This window comes from Bufo bufo, chromosome 6 (genome assembly GCF_905171765.1).
Source record: "Bufo bufo chromosome 6, aBufBuf1.1, whole genome shotgun sequence".
NCBI classification, from domain to species: Eukaryota; Metazoa; Chordata; class Amphibia; order Anura; family Bufonidae; genus Bufo; species Bufo bufo.
This window is the reverse complement of record NC_053394.1, coordinates 294,534,404-294,547,153: the sequence shown is the minus strand read 5'-3', so window position 1 is coordinate 294,547,153 and position 12,750 is coordinate 294,534,404.

The following is a 12,750-nucleotide window of genomic DNA, read 5'->3' as shown; positions in this document are numbered from 1 at the left end:
AGTGTTCTACCGACAGTGACCTTTGAAACTGTGGTCCCAGCTCTCTTCCTGTCATTGACCAGCTCCTCCCTTGTAGTTCTGGGCTGATTCCTCACCTTTCTTATCATCAGTGATACCCCACAAGGTGAGATCTTGCATGGAGCCCCAGTCCGAGGGAGACTGACAGTCGTCTTTAGCCTCTTCCATTTTCTAGTGATTGCTCCAACAGTTGATCTATTTTCACCAAGCTGCTTGGCAATTGCCCCGTAGCCCTTTTCAGCCTTGTGGAGGTCCACAATTTTGTCTCTGGTGTCTTTTGACAGCTCTTTGGTCTTGCCCATGGTAGTAGTTGATGTCTGACTGGCTGTGGGGTGGACAGGTGTCTTTAAAGAGCTCAGACAGGTGCTGCTAAGTTAGATTAATGAGTGGAGTAGAGGTGGACTTTTGAAAGGCACAGTAACAGGTCTTTAAGAGCCAGAATTCTTGCTGTTTCTCAGGTGTTCAAATACTTATGTTCAGCAGTGCAAGACAAATAAATTCTTTAAAAATCCTACAATGTGATTTCCTGAGTGGGAATGCACATACAATGTAAATTTCAGACCCCTCCATGATTTCTAAGTGGGAGAACTTGCAAAATAGCATGGTGTTCAAATACTTCTGTTCCTCACTGTATATGCCATCAATGTCTGAGATGGCCTTCAAGGCTCCTTCAAACAGTGAGGTAAATTTACTGTCTGTGCTCCTAAGGCCTTGTAGAAAATGTCACATTGAGTTTTATACCTTTTTATTAAAGCGAACCTTTCACCTCATTTTCACTTTATAAACTAGCAACAGTACCTTATAGATCATCTTCAGTGTGTTCTTATACATCCTTGTGCCGCTTTCATGCGCTGTATCTGCCTGAAAAAATCGTCTTATAAAGTTATCATTTCCTGCTCCAACAGTACCTCTGGCTGTACCTCCCCTGCCCTAACCCCGCCTCTATGCACTGTAATTGACAGCCGGCTCAGTCGCCGGGACCGCGCTTGTCAAGGCTGCGCATGCGCCGTCCTCCTCATTCGGCACTCGATCCCGTCTTTCGCGCGGACTCCGAAGATGTAACAACGTCCAAATTGTGGCACAAAGACAAATAATAATTAGCATAAAGTAAGAGAAGAGTGTAAAGCCGTGCACCAAATTTCAGCATGAGGCACTGTGATAAATTTGGGGCATCTTTAGACAGAATGCCTACATTTTATACCAGATCAAAAATCTTCCCTAATATTTATTTCTGGTGTTTTACTATTCATGAAAAAAAATCTATTTTAAAATGCCAGCATTTTTAAATATGACAAGTTTTTTATGGAATGTTTTTTGGCACATGCTTTTTTGTGATTTTTCTGTAGCATTTTTTTTTCACATTACAAATCAAAGACCTCAGAAAGTGGCACATGAACATAACATACCTTACGGCTACGCCATAGGGCCTGCTCTGCTCTACAAGTGCCACAAAACTTATTGAGGGACATTTATCCAGACTGCCGTTCCCATACGCTAGTCTTGATCTTCCCGTGCTGGAGTGAGATGCCTCTTAATAAATTAGGCGCATCTCTGGCAGTCCGTGTTCCAGAAACTGAAGTCTTTGCCAACCAAGTGCTGTCATATAGAGATGGCCTTGCGGTTCGCCTGGCGGTCGTTTCGCGGCGTACTTTGCGTGTTCACGATTCGCCGAAAATGTGAACATATGGAGAAATTCGCGCCCGCCATATTCTTTTACATTGTGAAGAACTTTGACCCATGACACATCCATTAGGTGGTACAGGACAGCCAATTGAGACATTTCAGCACATGGACATACCCCCTACCTTATAAATAAACCTGATCTGGCCACCATTTTACATTCAGTGTTTTTCCAGTGTAGGGAGAGGTTGCTGTGTGGAGCAGGGACAGGCTGTTAGGGACACCAAACACTAGCTAATAGGGCCACAAAAGTCCTTTAAAGCACTGGTATAGGTGTGCTATCGATAGGTGTGATACACAGAGGGGTGCGATATACTTATAATATACTTTTATAATGAGTCAAAAACACATAGATCTATATAGTGATCACCTGGAAGTCAGGGGCCTAGGGGCTAGGGGCTTACTAGGGCCATTTTTATATAGGGTAAGGTTCCGGACGGGGTCGCTCTTATCAGGGCAGGTGGTCTGTGGTTAGGCTATCAGGGCCAGAATAGCACCCCCCTGTAGGGCAATATCAGGGACAGTTTTTTGCCCACCCTGTCCTTCAATACCACATCATCATCTAGCCCAGGGATAGATGGTTTTTGCTTTCCCTCCGGGATTCATGGATGTGCACTGGAACCCCCCGGATTGTGGTAGGACATATGGTTTCTGATTTGGTGCCGCCGAGCACCTGATTTAGTGCCGCCGAGCAGTTGTTATTGCCTACCACATCTATGCTTTTTGGTTAACTTTAATAATTTCATTTATTTTCATTTTGAGGGATATCTTTTCCATTCACACGTCCGCAAAATGGGTCCGCATCCGTTCCGCAATTTTGCATAACGGGTGCAGATCCATTCATTTTCAATGGGGCCGGAATGTGCTGTCCGCATCTGCGGATCCGCACTTCCGCATCTGTGCTTCCATTTCTCAAAAAAATAGAACATGTCCTATTCTTGTCCGCAATTGCAGACAAGATTAGGCATTTTCTATTATAGTGCCGGCGATGTGCGGTCCACAAATTGCGGAATGCACATTGGCGGTGTCCGTGTTTTGCGGATCCGCAAAACACTTACGGACGTGTGAATGGACCCTCATAGTAAAATTATTAAAGGTTACGTTTTATCTTCATGGATTGCCTTCCTTGTACAATGTTATAATATACTTTCTATGTTAGAAAGTATATTATAGTGCATTTGTATTGTGCGGCAGTTGTGTGCGGTTCTGCTGCGATACTGCAGGTATATAGAGGGACAAGCGTTATTGGAACAAATAATTTCTACTGGTCTGATATACCAGTCGCCCCCCAAAAAACTGATTGAAGCGGGGTGTTATATACCAATATATTTTCTTTATAGTGCATTTGGGTACTGTATAGTGCATTTTTGCATGCGCGTACGCGAAAATTATATTGCCGATATTTCGCATTGAAAACAAAAATGAATGAAGATCGCAAATTCGAATAATACATCTGGTATGTCACTGTCCATGTTGTGGGACTATTTGTGCACTTCTAGTAATTATTTCTTGGCTGCAAATATGAGCTGAAGGTTTTTCAGGTTTGCCTGCCATTAAAATGAATGGGACCCGCCGCCAACTTGCGGTTCGCGAACATTTGATCGCGTTCGCGAACCGCCCCGGCAGATGTTCGTCCATCACTACTGTCATATACTTCAGTTGTGACCTTACGCCAGTTTCTGGTATAAGTTATAGGAAATCCGTCTGCACAAATCCCCGCCCCTTGTCACAATAGTGGCATTATGGGCAGCATGGTGGCTCAGTGGTTAGCATTGTTGCCTTGCAGCGCTGGGGTCCTAGGTTCGAATCCGACCAAGGACCCCAAGGACTCCTGCATGGAGTTTGTATGTTCTCCCTGTGTTTGCGTGGGTTTCCTCCGGTTTCCTCCCACACTCCAAAGACATACTTACAGCGCATCGAGGCCCGAAGGGTAAGATTGCGTGTACACAAGACATATCATCATCATCATCATAAAAGTCCCTAATTGTATGTAGTGTGTTAAAATACACAGTCAAGTCACATTATTTTCACCCCTTCCTACTTTCGAGTGTAGCTGACATGTCATGTCTTGTGAACTGGCCTGGTGGGTATATAAGGTGTGTGATAGGCTGTCATGGGTAAAAGGGGTGACTTATCAGAGTTGGGATGATTATCTGACCAAGGTCAGCAGTATATCTGAAACAGCGCAGTTTGTGAACTGTTAGGGCTTGTTTACACGACTGTGCAAAACGGACAAGAATAGGACATGACTTATAATTTTTGCGGGGCCACGGAACAGAGCAACTGATGCAACGAGTCCTCAGGGTGATGCTGTGGTGAAAGTCTATGGTGAGTGAACAAATGGCACCATTGTGAATAAGCGACATGGAAACTGCGGAGTACCACGTGCCATTGATGTGAGAGGTGAACGTCAGTTATGATGTTGCGGGAGTGCAGACCGGCACACTACAGTGGAGCAGCTCATCGCCAAAATGAACCAGGGGCTACCAGATGTGTGTCTAGAACAACAGTCCAGCGAACCCTACTGTGTAAGGGACCCCGAAGCAGATGGATGGTCACTATACCTCTACTAAGAATGTTGCATTGGCAGAAAAGGCTTCAATTTTCGCAGTAGTATCAGAATTGGGCTTCTGCTGATTGGTAAAGGTTTGCCTTTTTCAATGAGTCGCGTTTTTTCTGCTTCATCGAACAGATGGATGTTGGCGTGTCAGGCGAGAAACATCAGAGAACAAACACCCTGCAACTATTGCTGGAAGAACACAAGCTGGTGGTGGTAGTGTTATGGTCATGTGGAAGGCACTCTCAACTGATTTGGGTATGAAGCCATCCTTACAGATCAATTCCCCATACCTGAACCAATTGAGCATCTGAGGGACCAACGTGATCGTCATGTTCACTGTAGAGTTCCTCCTTCACCCACCCTCCAGCAGCTGTGGGATGCACTACAGGAACCTGCGACAACCCACCAGGACTCTGAGTCACTCCCAGCCTGTCTAGCTGCTGTCCGTGCTGTACACGGCAGTTACTTAGGATATTAGCTGGTGGTCATCTTGCTGGAGCGCTTCTAACATGTTGCTGCCAGAAGAGCAAACTTATGAGACTGTCAGCTATCTAATATGCACGATCAGTTTATCTTGTTTTTTAAGGGCTCTTTCACACCTGCATTCTTTTCTTCCGGCATAGAGTTCCGTCGTCGGGGCTCTATGCCGGAAGAATCCTGATCAGGATTATCCCAATGCATTCTGAATGGAGTGAAATCCGTTCAGGATGCATCAGGATGTCTTCAGTTCCGGAACGGAACGTTTTTTGGCCGGAGAAAATACGGCAGCATGCTGCGCTTTTTGCTCCGGCCAAAAATCCGGAACACTTGCCGCAAGGCCGGATCCAGAATTAATGCCCATTGAAAGGCATTGATCCGGATCCGGCCTTAAGCTAAACGTCGTTTCGGCGCATTGCCGGAGCCGACATTTAGCTTTTTCTGAATGGTTACCATGGCTGCCGGGACGCTAAAGTCCTGGCAGCCATGGTAAAGTGTAGCGGGGAGCGGGGGAGCAGTATACTTACCGTCCGTGCGGCTCCCGGGGCGCTCCAGAGTGACGTCAAGGCGCCCCAAGCGCATGGATCATGTGATCGCATTGGACACGTCATCCATGCGCATGGGGCGCTCTGACGTCATTCTGGAGCACCCCTGGAGCCGCACGGACTGTAAGTATACTGCTCCCCCGCTCCCCGCTCCTACTATGGCAACCAGGACCTTAATAGCGTCCTGGCTGCCATAGTAACACTGAAAGCATTTTGAAGACGGTTCCGTCTTCAAATGCTTTCAGTACACTTGCGTTTTTCCGGATCCGGAGTGTAATTCCGGCAAGTGGAGTGCACGCCGGATCCGGACAACGCAAGTGTGAAAGAGCCCACTAATCAAGCTTCGGTCCACCATCTTGATAGGAGAGTGTTGTGGGCATGCTTTGTAACACATGCAGGGAGAGAGAGGGTTTGAGCTGTGTCCATCACCTATGGAGTAATCCTGCTCACTTATGATAGCTATATAAATAAAAATTATTTCCTCTCTTATCTTATGCTAAAGGGGTTGTCCCACGAAAAATATTCTACATTTTATAAGCCAGCACCTGGATCTGCATTCTTTTGTAATTGCATGCAATTAAAAACTTTGCATAACCATTGAATTATTCAATGAAATCTATCTGTATAGCGCCACACCTGCTGTTTGATCTTTTTCTTATTTCTTTGTCCTGCTCACTGACATGGCCGCACATGCTCAGTCATTCTTCAACTGCCTCCTGAGCTGTGATAGGGAGATCATGGACACACCCCCTTAGATGCAGAAGAAAAGACACTCCCCTTGAGCTTTCAAACGGAAGTTCCTCCGTGTGCATTCTGTGTCCGTTTCGCAAAAAATAAATAAAACATGTCCTATTATTGTCCGCATTATGGACAAGGATAGGACTTTTCTATTAGTGGCAACGTTCCCAAAATACGAAATGCACATAGAAGTCATCCGTATTTTTTGCAGGCCGCAAAATACATACGGTCGTGTGCATCAGGCTCAGAAAGTGGTTGTCATGTGATGTCGGATTTTCATTTTTTACATTAGTCATGAGATAACCCATTTGAAACCAACAAGCATTGTGTAGGGACACAAAAAGGAAAGTACAGAATAAAGGAGTGACAAAGGAGAGCAGATGTATGGTACAGTCCTTGAGTCTTTCAGATTATTCTATGGATTCTGAATCATAGGCTTGGACTGACATGCTACAGGGGTGCAAAAGTCCAGGGTTCCATTAGATGAGTATATGGAAAGCAGTGATGATGGTGACCTCAGACCCAACAATCAAACCTTCAGTAAGGTCAGTGAAAGTAGGTAAGACCATGTGCTGGATAGTATAGAGAAGACAGGAGGCCATTTTGATATGTGTGGGTGTGACATCACAGCTGCACTTGTCTAGATTAATCTTCAGGACACAGATGGCTCCTACTTTATGGTCTGATTTCTCTATGATAATAGATGTCAGAGATGTTATACTGGCAGCGAACCATTTCTTTATCAGTACTGGCACCATTTTTTATCCAACTTGATGATGAAATAGCATGGAGGAATGGCAATATCAATCCCCGCTTTCTAATGTACCTACAGAAACACACATTTACACATACACTGGATATTACTTAAAAAAAAATACTAACTTAGGAGAATCTTCCATTTCTCCCTGTAAATCATCAACAAGTGGCTGCTGACATATCACACGTTAATTAGAATATAATGTTTAATATGTCATCTCCAGATCTGCTTGTTGATGCTTTCCAGAAGGTGGTGAACGTAAGGTCATATCATAGTAGCAGTCAGCTGCTCATTTATATTGGACTGGATAAAGGGAAACCTTTTTAAAAAAAAAAAAAAAAAAGACCACCTCTTTGAGAATATCACCCCACGTTCTAGAATGGATTTTCTTATCTTCTATGTATGTCTGCCTCTTTAGGAGGACTTCCCTGCCCCCCAGAAGGCCATTTCAACCGTAGCTTGGGTTGGTCATTGCAAAGATGTTTCACTGTATACATATACATGAGGATCAGGGGTTAGCACTAATGCCTTGCAGCACTGGGGACCTGGGTCTGAATCCCAACAATGGCAACATCCGCACAGACATTTCATGTTCTCTTTCCGTGTGTTGATTTCCTCTAGGAACCCTGGTTTATTTCCCCACACAAAAACAAACTGATAACACAGGTCTGCGACTAAAAAGCTGTTTCATTATTTTCATCTAATTTCCATGTATTTTGGTGTGCTGAAAACAAATAAAATATTGCAAAAACTCCTACATGTCATGATTTGCCACAAAATGCAAAATAATCTTCAAATTTATCCAATTTTTTATATTTTTGGTATTTTTTTATATTATGGGTTTTTAACCAAATTTTAAGTCCAAATTACTATTAATTAATTCACATAAGTGCATTTAAAAGATATAAAATGCCCAAAAAAACTTAAAGGGGTTGTCAGTTATGTAAAAAAAAAAAATATTGCACTGTAAATCTGATGGTCAGCAATAAATACATTAGCTAAGCAAGTTTTAGGGGGAATTTTTTTTTTATATTTCCTCATTTACCTAGTTCTCTTCTTGGCCCTTTGTTGTTATTTGCAGGTAAACAATCTCTGCCCCTCCCCCCCCCCCCTGCAAAGGGGGTGAATACAAGTGCTGTTCTGAGTGACATGTCTGACTAATGGGATACTCAGCAGCATGCTGTATGTGTAAGCCTCAGCCCTGAGTCTGTGCTTCTAATGGTATAAGGGGTTAATCTTTCCTGGAGAATCTGACTTTGAAGATGATACAAGACCAAAATTGTTTCTCAGGAGGAGATGAATGATTTGGTAAGAGACTTGAATCTTCCCAAAGATGCCGCTGAGTTACTCGGATGAAGGCTGAAAAGCAGGAATTTATTGTTACCAGGAGTGTCATCTTCATGGTTCAGACATTGTGAAAAGGAGTTTGTTCCTTACTTCGCCCAGGAAGACAAGTTGGTTTATTGCATCGATGTCGAAGGTCTGATGGGTCAATTTAAAATCCAATATGATTCAAAGCAATGGTGCCTTTTTAGAGATTCTTCAAAAAGTCTCAAAGCAGTTTTACTCCACAACGGTGGTTTTTACACTTCCATACCTGTAGGTCATTCCGTACACTTGAAGGAAACCTATGAGAACTTGGAATTGGTTCTACGCAAACTTAAATATGAAAACCATGGTTGGCAAGTGTGTGGGGACTTGAAGGTCTTGTGCATGCTGCTCGGCCAACAAGCTGGGTATACCAAATAACCTTGTTTTCTGTGTCTATGGGACAGTCGAGACCGACAAAAATCACTGGACCAAGAAGAGTTGGCAGCCGAGGGTGCTAACAGTTGGCGAAAAAAAATGTCCTCCGAAAAACTTTCGTACCTTTCCATAAAGTTCTTCTACCACCTCTCCACATAAAATTGGGATTGATGAAGCAATTCGTAAAATCACTTCCAAGAGATAGAGAATGCTTCAAATACTTGGTCACCAAGTTCCCAGGCCTGTCGGAGGCAAAATTGAAGGAAGGTGTGTTCGTCGGACCAGACATTAGAAGGCTTATAGTTGATCAACAGTTTGTTAATACCATGAAGGATCCTCAAAAAGAAGGGTGGATTGCATTTAAAGAAGTCGTACAGAAATTTTTAGGCAATAAAGATCCTCACTACAAAAAGATCGTCGGATGAATGCTGAAAGCATTTCAAGCTTTAAGTTGCCTGATGAGTTTGAAGGTGCATTTCCTCTAGTCCCACCTTGACTACTTTCCTGATAATTTGGGAGCTGTGAGTGAGGAATAAGGTGAACGATTCCACCAAGACATTAAAGGGATGGAAAAGAGATACCAGGGAAAAAGGAGCATTACAATGATGGCAGACTATTGTTGGATGCTTCAGAGACATTCCAGATGCTACTCACAAGCATAAATGCACCAAGAGGAGCCTCACAGGGAAGAATCGAGTTTAGTGTGTGTAGGTGAGCTCATTTCAGTTCAAAAGAGGATTTATGAAAAAAAAATCGTACTAAAACTTAAATTTTATAAGTCTATTTCCATTTATTTTGAGGTATTGCCTTATTTAAACATAGTTACCTCAATTGTCAGGAAACGTGATGTCCTATGACATCGCACCAAAAAACAAAGATTACGTGGAATAACCAGAACAGCTCTTTAAAAAAATGTTTTTGCAGACCTGTGTAATCTGACCCTCCATTAAAAAATAAATAAATCTAAGGGTCCATTTAGACATCCGTATTGTTTTGCGGACCACAAAACACTGATGCCGCACATCACCGGTACTTAGAGGATTCCTATTCTTGTCCGCAGCTGCGGACAAGAATAGGACAGGCTCTATTTTTTTTTCTGGAGCCGCGGACCGGAAATGCGGATGTGGACAGCACACTTTTCCAGCCCCATTGAAAATGAATGTGTCCGCACCTGTTCTGCATAATTGCGGAATGGATCCGGACCCATTCTACATACACTTGAATGAACCCTTAATCTTAAGGCCTCATGCACATGACCGTATGTATTTTGCAGTCCGCAAAAAATACAGATGACATCCGTGTGCATTCCGACAGCTGGCCCCTAATAGAACAGTCCTATCCTTGTCCGTAATGTGGACAATAATATGACATGTTCTATGTTTTTGCAGAACGGAAATACGGAAACTGAAGGCACATGGAGTACCTTTGTTTTTTTTTTTTGCGAACCACTCATTTCAATGGATCCGAAAAAATTTATAAAAAAAAAAAACACGGAAGGTGCTCCATGTGCATTCCGTTTCTGTTCCGCAAAAAAATAGAACATGTCCTATTATTGTCCACATTACGAACAAGGAATGAAAATACGTTTGTATGCATGAGCCCTAACTGGGGAATGAACACTACATGGTGCCGTCATTTTAATCTTTTCAGCTGCAGATCTTCCAGTTCCCAGGCTCCTCTTCTGCCATTCAAGATGGGCACACTGCTTCTCAGACTGCCCGATGAACACTTTCTGCTCTCCTTTCATTGGCCAGCACCACTCACATGAGCAGGGCTGAACAAGCAGGAGGTGTCTTGGACTACTGTGTGCATCAGGTAGTCTGAGAAGCAGTATAGCCATTTGGATAACAGAAGAGGAACCTGGGGTGGAAATGAAGCTGAAAAGATGGGCACCGGTTAGTGTTACATAGAAACATAGAATGTGTCGGCAGATAAGAACCATTTGGCCCATCCAGTCTGCCCAATATACTAAATACTATGGATAGCCCCTGGCCCTATCTTATATGAAGGATGGCCTTATGCCTATCCCATGCATGCTTAAACTCCTCCACTGTATTTGCAGCTACCACTTCTGCAGGAAGGCTATTCCATGCATCCACTACTCTCTCAGTAAAGTAATACTTCCTGATATTACTTTTAAACCTTTGCCCCTCTAATTTAAAACTATGTCCTCTTGTAGCAGTTTTCTTCTTTTAAATATTCTCTCCTCTTTTACTTTGTTGATTCCCTTTATGTATTTAAAAGTTTCTATCATATCCCCTCTGTCTCGTCTTTCTTCCAAGCTATACATGTTAAGGTCCTTTAATCTTTCCTGGTAAGTTTTATCCTGCAATCCATGTACCAGTTTAGTAGCTCTTCTCTGAACTCTCTCCAAAGTATCAATATCCTTCTGGAGATATGGTCTCCAGTACTGAGCACAATACTCCAAATGAGGTCTCACTAGTGCTCTGTAGAGCGGCATGAGCACCTCCCTCTTTCTACTAGTAATGCCTCTCCCTATACACCCAAGCATTCTGCTAGCATTTCCTGCTGCTCTATGACATTGTCTGCCTGCCTTTAAGTCTTCTGAAATATGACCCCTAAATCCCTTTCCTCAGATACTGAGGTTAGGACTGTATCACTGATTTTATATTCTGCTCTTGGGTTTTTACGGCCCAGGTGCATTATCTTGCACTTATCAACATTAAATTTTAGTTGCCATATTTTTGACCATTCCTCTAGTTTCCTAAGTCCTTTTCCATTTGGTGTATCCCTCCAGGAACATCAACCCTGTTACAAATCTTTGTGTCATCAGCAAAAAGACACACCTTACCATCGAGGCCTTCTGCAATTTCGCTGATAAAGATATTAAACAATATGGGTCCCAGAACAGATCCCTGAGGTACCCACTGGTAACAAGACCTTGGTCTGAATATACTCATTGACTACAACCCTCTGTTGCCTGTCCCTCAGCCACTGCCTAATCCATTCAACAATATGGGAGTCCAAGCCCAAAGACTGCACTTTATTGATAAGCTTTCTATGTGGGACAGTATCAAAAGCCTTACTAAAGTCTAGATAAGCGATGTCTACTGCACCTCCTCCATCTATTATTTTAGTCACCCAATCGAAAAAATCAATAAGATTAGTTTGACATGATCTCCCTGAAGTAAACCCATGCTGTTTTTCATCTTTCAATCCATGGGATTTTAGATGTTCCACAATCCTCTCCTTAAGTATGGTTTCCATTAATTTCCCCACTATTGATGTCAGGCTTACTGGCCTATAGTTGCCCGATTCCTCCCTACTACCTTTCTTATGAATGGGCACAAACATTTGCTAATTTCCAATCTTCTGGGACGACTCCTGTTGCCAGCGATTGGTTAAATAAATCTGTTAATGGTTTTGCTAGTTCAACGCTGAGCTCTTTTAATAGCTTTGGGTGTATCCCATCAGGCCCCTGTGACTTATTTGTATTAATTTTAGACAGCTGACTTAGAACCTCTTCCTCTGTAAAGACACATGCATCAAAAGATTCATTAGTCTTCTTTCCTAACTGAGGTCCTTCTCCTTCATTTTCCTTTGTAAAAACTGAACAGAAATATTCATTGAGGCAGTCAGCTAGTTCTTTATCTTCTTCTATATACATTCCTTCTTTTGTTTTTAATTTGGTAATTCCTTGTTTTAGTTTCCTTTTTTCATTTATGTATCTGAAGAATGCCTTCTGGCCTTTTTTTCCTGACTGAGCTAATTTCTCTTCTGCCTGTGCTTTGGAAGCTCTTATAACTTGTTTGGCCTCTCTCTGCCTAATCTTATAAATTTGTCTGTCATCCTCGTTTTGTTTTTTTTTATAATTCCTAAATGCTATCTTTTTGTTTTTAATGATTTTGGCCACTTCTGCTGAGTACCACAGTGGTCTCTTCCTTTTTTTGCTTTTACTGACAAGCTATGCAATTTTCTGTTGCCTTCAATAGTGCCACTTTTAAGTAGTCCCATTTCTCCTGGACTCCAATGAAACTGTTCCAATCTGATAGGGACTCGTATACCACTAATCTAATTTTAGAAAAGTCTGTTTTTCTAAAATCTAAAACTTTTGTTTTGTGTGGTGTGACTCAGTCACTGTACTTATAGTAAACCACACTGACTGGTGATCACTAGATCCCAAGCTTTCCCCTACAGTAATATCAGATACCAATTCCCATTTGTGAATACTAAATCTAAAATGGCCTCCTTCCGGGTTGGCTCCTCCA